We start from the raw sequence: 8,319 nt of genomic DNA, 5'->3' as shown, positions 1-8,319 counted from the left end.
AGCTTTTACTCTGGATAGGTCATTAACCCTGCACGGAAGTAGTTTTAGCATTCATCGTTATCATCAGAGTAGCATCTCTCCACAGAAGATCTCATCGGAATATCCACACTTTTCCACTGCTGCCACCTTAGGTTTAGATTTTTACTGCTTTTTCTGAACTATGGTAGATCCAAAATTATTGCTCCATTTTGCAAAATCTGTTTGTCCAACACTTAGCAAAATTTGAAGTATCATACTTGCCATGGCGGCTTATACTGTAAACCATGATCCACCATAAGATACTAAGCCTTGTTTAAACCACCACCATAAACTTCATAACTTGCATGACCCAGCAATGCTTCTCTGGTTTAACCATGCTTTCATCCTTATAATTTGGCTTTGCGAGTTTAAAACTCTGTCCGGCTTATCAGCTTAATCTGGTGGGTACCATTAGTCCCCTTTTAAGCCGCCAATGTGAATATCTGCATACTTCAATGTGTGTCCTCCGGCTTAACCTATTAGCCGTTTTTAGCATTTTACCTTTGAATCAATGGCCCAGTTTAATAGCATGACACTTAAACCGGCAATATCTTCCTTTGTAGTCCAAAAATGTCGAAGGCAAAAACTGTCACCTCCTGCAACTGGGTCGTTTCCCAGGTCACCGAGGAAGATTTGAACAAATATGTTCAGACATGTGTTCTAGCCAAAAAGGATGTCATTCATTGGAGGGTCCCAGGCACTGAGACTCGCCCTGAGCCCAAAGATGGTGAAGTAGTGGTTTTTATGGATCATATGGACCGGAGTTTCAGTCCTCCCGACTCAAAATTCTTCCGTGACGTGCTGCATTTCTTCAAGCTCCATCCACAAGATATCGGACCAAACTCCGTCTCAAACATCTACAACTTCCAAGTATTCTGCGAGGTGTACCTTCAACAGGAGCCTACCTTAGAATTATTCAGAGAGTTATACTACTTGAACCGGCAGAATGAATTCACAGATGGACCTAGCCTGGAACTAGGCGGCATATCTATACAGCGCCAAAAAGAAGCCACTTTCCGAGCCGCCACTCTTCCAAGTCACCCCAAAGACTAGAACCAGACTTGGTTTTATTGCCAAGATACTTCGCCGGAAGGAGAAAATCCCCTGCCGGGTTATCGCGCCAGACGGCTTAGTAGCAGACATCATCTCCCGGACCGTATCAGCACAACAGAGGGAAAGAAATATGTGCCAGTTTCTGCAAAGATCCGGGCCTTGATGGCCAACGGCTTAACCGGGATTGATCTAGTTTGCTGCGGGGTTGCCTGGAGAGTCTTGCCTCTATGTCGCCGGCCCAGTTTAATGTGTGAGTATACCGGCGAGCTAACAGATCCTCAGCGCCACTGTCGAATTGAAATGACTGAGGAAGACATCAATAATATGACAAAAACCCTACTGAATGAGAACTAGGAAGATTGCAGTAAAGTCGGGTTGAATCCTTTCTGCGTTCTGAACCGGCCGCCAGCTGTAAGCTTTGAATCAAACTCATACTTGGATCATATCTTCATTTGTACTTCCTGTTCATACTCAATCAATGTTTACAGGCCGATTCACCCTTCTGGACCAAGAAGTTGCAAGAGAAGCCAAAGAAAACCCGAACAAAGAACAAGGCTACCAAAAGTCCTGCTAAGAAGAAGTTCAATACTGCTGAATTATTCAACTTGGATGATAAAGATGATGATGACGAGTCGGAGATAGAACTTGATTCCCTTGGCTCATTTTTTGTACATCTTATTGAAATGACTATTATCAGGATGATGCGGAGGCCAGCCGTGCAGATGATGACGAGGTAATTATCCTTTTCTCCGGCTCAGAGCCTCTGCCAACACAGAAAACTCGACAAGCAAGCCGGAAAGTAAGATTTTCTCACCCTTTAGCTTACTTGGATCCCAACTTTCTTTTGAAGAAGCAGCAACATGAAGCTCGCCGCACAACCCAGAACAGTGGCGGTGGAATTTTATCCTCTAGCTTACCGAACACCCCAGCACCTCGCAAACGTCGACCGGAGGTTTCAAATATTTCTTATTTATCTTCTCCAAAGGCGGGTCTTTTTTGACAACCTCTTAACCCATCTGATTCAAACTATCCTGGAACATCTCATTCTTCCTCCGGCGACTCAACGGGAACTCAAATCCCAACCTTCAAGATTGTGCCTGGGTAAGGGTGCATTCAATCATTCAAACCTTCATGCTTAATTGATATGCTGACATCTTTGTACTTTTATTTTCAGTGGCATGGCCAAGCCCAGCAAGAAGGCAAAATTGAACAAACCGGCTGAAGACTCCAATCCTTTTGAGCCGGAAAAACAATTGCCAGAAACTTCTCATCCAACCGCTGAAGCTATCATTGATGACCCGCCACCAGAAGAGCCCGACGTTACCATGGATCATATAGACGTTGAGCCGGTCATCACTAAGCCGTCAAGCCTCATCAAGCCCACTAAAGAGAAAACTCACGATGTCATCATCACCGGGCTTGGTTACACAGCGCCGGGTAATCCTACTACCTTATCCAAGCATAGCGCCAAAGAAGAATTTTCTGCTGTTGATAAAGGCAAGTGGAAGGTAGATTTGGACAGCTATGCTTAGTTTGGCGCCCAAGAGATCCACTCCGGCTATTTAAACCGTCTGTATACTAGCCGTGACTTTGAAGCCGGTTTGGTCAACTTGATGAAGGAGCACTATGAGGTAATCCAACAAAATCCTCATAAATATATCTCTACCAGCCGCCAAGTCTATAGAATATGATAGAATTGAATATGTTGTAGACTTTCAAATGGTCATAAATAAACGAACATCATCGCCAGTAGCCCCCAAGGGCCGGCTTAAACTGTGAAGTTAAGCCGGGTCTTTAATTTGTAGTAATCAACTTTGCATCTATAGCCCCCAAGGGCCGGTTTAATAAGTATGAATAAACTGGGACTTATCACCATTGTTGTTAACAATATTCCAATATGCAGCCTTTATAAACCGGATCATATCATTTTGCCCGAGTCAGCAGATTTGTCTTGAAAAGAGCAATAGGCATTAGCCCCCAAGTACCAAGGACAATACTTGTATTGTGCTTGGGACTTCAACAATAATCATGACCAGAATACCTTCCATGTTTGTTCATGTCACAGGCTGAACTGACTGAGAAGGATTTGCAGCTCAATGATCTGAGGGCCAATATTAAAACTCAGCAATCTGAGACATCCAAGGCCAAGTCAGAACTGAGTACTGCTTTGGAAAATATTGAGCAGTTGAAACAAACCTTCAGCACTGACAAAACCGGCTGGGAGACCGAGAAGGTGGCTCTATTAAAGAGAGTAGAAAATGCCGAGGCCGCACTTAAACCGATGACTAATGAGTTGTTTAAAACATCAGAGTAATAGCATGACAGCAGCCATCTTCGGTAAGTAGTAAACATGACTCCTTTACCTTAGCAAGCATATCATAATCATCTGCCAGTTTACCAATAAATTTACTGACGCAGGCTCTTGGAGCAACAAGTTGGGCTCAGACATGCGCATCAAACTCAAGGCTGTCTACACTCTTGTAGAAAAGCTATACACTGGCGCTCAACGGACCATTGCTGCCTCTATTCATAAAAAACAGCCGCCACCCTCATCAAGGAAATGTTAGAGAAGTTGTCAGTGTTGCCCCAAAGGATCGACGAGCTAAAGCGAGCCTCTGCCAGAGCCGGCACCTTGACTGCTTTAAGCCGGGCGAAGGCGTGGCAAGCAGATCTGGATCCAGAAGACTTGGCCAATGGTTGCCCAAGTGTGAAAGAAGACGGGTCACCCTTCAGTGACTTTGCAAAAATAGCCAGATCAACGCGTCCATTAGCAAGCAGGCTGGCTGAAGAGACCAATCTGTCCCAATACCAGGCGGCTTATGATGCCGATAATAAGAAGATGAAGGCGTTGGTTCATCGAGAGGTGGATCTGATCCCACTGACGCATAAGCATACCTTCGCTCCTGACATTGATCCATCCAACCTTATTGATGATGAGGTTGTGTTTAGAGCTTTGACCGGTATCAACTGGTCTACGCCTGACTTCCAGCCAATGGATAATCAAGGAGCTGAGGAAGACGTAGCACAGGATGACCTGGAGGCTTCAACCCGCCAAGAGTAGAAGTTTGAATTCATGAGACAACGCTGGTCATAGCGTTTTGACGCTATATATCAAAAACACTTGTCCTTTTGGGCCGTCAGATGCCTTGTAATAGCATAGTTTAAACAATTCTGCTCTGTCACGCCATCGTGCGTGTTTTATTTGCATAACACTACTGATCCATCATTTAAAGATCCACCACTTATGCTTCATAGCATCATCAATTATGTAGGGCAGTTTTATCATTTGTTGCTGCACATAAAAACAGATAAGAAGTGCCCTGGCGGTTTACCCCAGGGCGGGTCATAATACCCCTTTATAAAAACCACTGATGACTAAATAATCCATAATCAGGGCCGGTTTATCAAAACCTCATATAGTCATGACAGAATAAATATCATACCTATGATACTTATGTATATTGCCGACTTCCCGATGACAGGAAGAGTCATGTCTGACTACAGGCCCGCTGACAACATGGTCACCTCTAGGTCTCCGGCAGGGAGCTCCATAATGGGAGAGAGTTCGGCGGGGCTTAGCCTCCTGTCTTCGGACAGAGTGGTCCGCTCTGGATCTAAGGCCAGGGCAGGCACGAGAGTCGATCCTTGAACGGAATCTGATGGTGAATCCGACGGGCTTCCTTCATGTAGATGAGGAGCAGCTGAGGTCGAGAACCCTTCGAAGATCAGGTCTCCTCAGATATCAGCGATGTAATTCAAGTTTCCAAACCTGATCTAGTGACCAGGGGTGCAGCTGTCGACCTGCTCGAGGTGACCAGTTGAATTGGCCGGCGGAGCGAAGCCGCCAAACACAAAGAGTTGACCAGGGAGAAAAGTCTCCCCGGAAATAGCAACGTCACTGATGACGAGTCGATCCATCGATCCTTCTGTCGACGACAAAGTGGAACTCTCAATGAAAGCACCAATGTCGGTGTCAAAACCGGCAGATCTCGGGTAGGGGTCCCGAACTGTGCGTTTGAGAATCAATGGTAACAAGGGATGGGCATGCAATGTTTACCTAGCTTCGGGCCCTCTTAAAGGAAGTAAATAAAGGAAATATGCCCTAGAGGCAATAAAAAGTTGTTATTTTATATTTCCTTATATCATGATAAATTTTTATTATTCATGCTATAATTGTATTAACCGAAACTTGATACATATGTGGATACATAGACAAAACACCGTGTCCCTAGTAAGCCTCTACTAGACTAGCTCGTTAATCAAAGATGGTTAAGTTTCCTAACCATAGACATGTGTTGTCATTTGATGAACGGGATCACATCATTAGGAGAATGATGTGATGGAAACCCATCCGTTAGCTTAGCATGTTGATCGTTCAGTTTTATTGCTATTGCTTTCTTCATGTCAAATACATATTCCTTCGACTATGAGGTTATGCAACTCCCGGATACCGGAGGAATACCTTGTGTCCTATCAAACATCACAACGTAACTGGCTGATTATAAACATGATCTATATGTATATCTGAAGGTGTTTGTTGGGTTGGCATAGATCGAGATTAGGATTTGTCACTCCGAGTATCGGAGAGGTATCTCTGGGCCCTCTCGGTAATACACATCACGATAAGCCTTGCAAGGAATGTGACTAATGAGTTAGTTATGGGATGATGTATTACAGAACGAGTAAAGAGACTTGCCGGTAACGAGATTGAACTAGGTATGAAGATACCGACGGCCGAATCTCGGGCAAGTAACATACCGATGACAAAGGAAATAACATATGTTGTCATTACGGTACGACCGATCTTCATAGAATATGTGGGAACCAATATGAGCATCCAGGTTCCGTTGTTGGTGATTGACCGGAGAGGTGTCTCGGTCATGTCTACATAGTTCTCGAACCCGTAGGGTCCGCACGCTTAACGTTCGATGACGATTTTGTATTATATGAGCTATGTGATTTGGTGACCGAATCTTGTTCGGAGTCCCGGATGAGATCACGGACATGACGAGGAGTCTCGAAATGGTTGAGAGGTAAATATTCATACATTGGACGATGATATTCGGACACCGGAAGTGTTCCGGGGGTACCGGGTACATATCGGGTCACCGGAAGGGGTTCCGGGCATCCCCCGGCAACTACATGAGCCTAATGGGCCAAGAAGGGGACAGACCGGCCCCTAGGGGGCTGGTGCGCCCCATGTAGGCCAAATAAGGGGGGAAGGAAAGAGGGGAAGAGAGAAAGGAAGGGGAGCAATTCGGCCTCCCCCTTCCTTCTCTCCTATCCTCCTTCCTCCCCCTCCGGATGAATATGGAAGGGGGGAGGCCGAATTGGGAGGCGCCCAAGTAGGATTCCTCTTACTTGGGGCGCCCCCTTGGCTGCCTCTCCTCCCCTCCAACCTATATATATGTGGTGGCACTACAAAAAAATACACTTCCGTGATGCTACGTGTTTGTCACAGTAGGTCACGTTTTCTGTCATGCATGTACATCCATGACAAATTTATGACAGAATCAAGATAGTCATACCTGTGCTGTCGTAGAAGTTTTCCATGACATTACCAAAATTATCATCACGGAAGTGTCCACTTCCATGACGATAAATCGCGCGTCACAGAAGTGCTTTCGTCAAGGGTGACCGACACGTGGCATCCACCGTAACGGAACGCCGTTAAGCTATCAGGTCCGGTTTTGGATCCGATAACCCGTTAACAACCCCGACCAATGGGGATTTTCCACGTGTAAAATCATCATTGGCTGGAGGGAACACGTGTTGGCTCACTGTTGGGACAGATGTCATCCACTCATTGGACCCAAAGCGCCTATGATACGTCGACACGTGGCACGGCCCAACAGAGGCCCATTCCTGTGAAAAGGCCGGCCCGTTTGACATGGTCAAAAGGTGGTGGGCCGGCCCATGACAAGCCTCTTAACGGCATGTTCGCATATAGCCCATTTACAGCCCGCTAACCCAGGGCCCGTTTACGACCTATCCGAATTAGGCCCAGTAGCGTCATCTGGGCCGTCCAATATAATTCCAGCCCGTTTTAACTTCCAGCCCATGTATGGCCCATGACGTATTTCGGCCCATATGAGGCCCTTAGTAACCCTCGGCCCATTAATGGCCAGTGGTAAAACTGGCCCGTAATGAACAGTGTATCACTTTATACCCATTAACGGCCCATTATACCATTGGGCCGTTTCCAGCCCATGTTATCTTTCGGCCTTCTCAGGGCCCATTTATTCTTGGGCTCATTTCTAGCATTCGTTTACTTACGGCCCGTTACAGGCCTTTTCTGCTTGTGGGCCAAATTCAGCCCGTGGATACAGTCGGCCCGTTTGTGGCCCGTTAATCTGTTGGGCCATTTTCATAGCATCATCAAATACGGCCGATTAACGGCCCGTTATGGTCAGCCCATAAAACGTACGATTTCCGCTCTAGCCCGTTTACGGCCCCTTATACGGCCCGTACAAGGCCCATAGATGAGACGGCCCGTACAAGGCCCATTGACCCGAAGGCCCATTGATCTGACGGCCCATAGAAGGCCCATGGATCCGCTGGCCCATGGAAGGCCCATGGATCCGATAGCCGATAGAAGGCCCACGGATCCGACAGCCCATAGAAGGCCCATGAATCCGACGGCCATAGAAGGCCAGGGATCGTCCATCCCGTAGATGGCCCATGGAACATACGGCCTGTGGAGGTCCATGGTCACTACAACGTTTGGGCGAGTTGGCCCCCGTTTGAACGATATAGCATATTCAAAGAATGATCCTACTCTATACTATCACGTCTAAAAACATACACTATACAATAAAGAGACTAAGGCATAGAAACGTAGAATAATCATACACTATACAATAAAGAAATTACAGCCAATTATACCCACAGGGCATTATGGTTCGGCACCAGTGATAATAAAGCATACACAAACAGCAAATTACATACACTGGGCAAATACAGCTCATACATCATGGACGCGCATCAACATAACTTACCATTTGAACTATAATCTCTTCAGAAAATAGGATTGGCCGGATTTAGATAGCACAAATTTCAGTCTGCAAAATCTCCAATTCCTTCGTTGTTACTTCAGTGTCTTGTTTCATTTTTTGACTCCTGGATCTAGTACCTGCATGTCCAGTCTCAGCTTGTTGATTGTACGTTCAGAATCATGTACACGTTGTCTTGCCACCTCTAGTTGATGCTCGAGAACATTAGCACATTCCAATTCCAATCCATAATCAT

The sequence above is a fragment of the Triticum aestivum genome, chromosome 7D (genome assembly GCF_018294505.1).
Source record: "Triticum aestivum cultivar Chinese Spring chromosome 7D, IWGSC CS RefSeq v2.1, whole genome shotgun sequence".
Taxonomy (NCBI): domain Eukaryota; kingdom Viridiplantae; phylum Streptophyta; class Magnoliopsida; order Poales; family Poaceae; genus Triticum; species Triticum aestivum.
The sequence above is the reverse complement of the archived record's forward strand: the minus strand, read 5'-3'. Positions refer to the sequence as shown.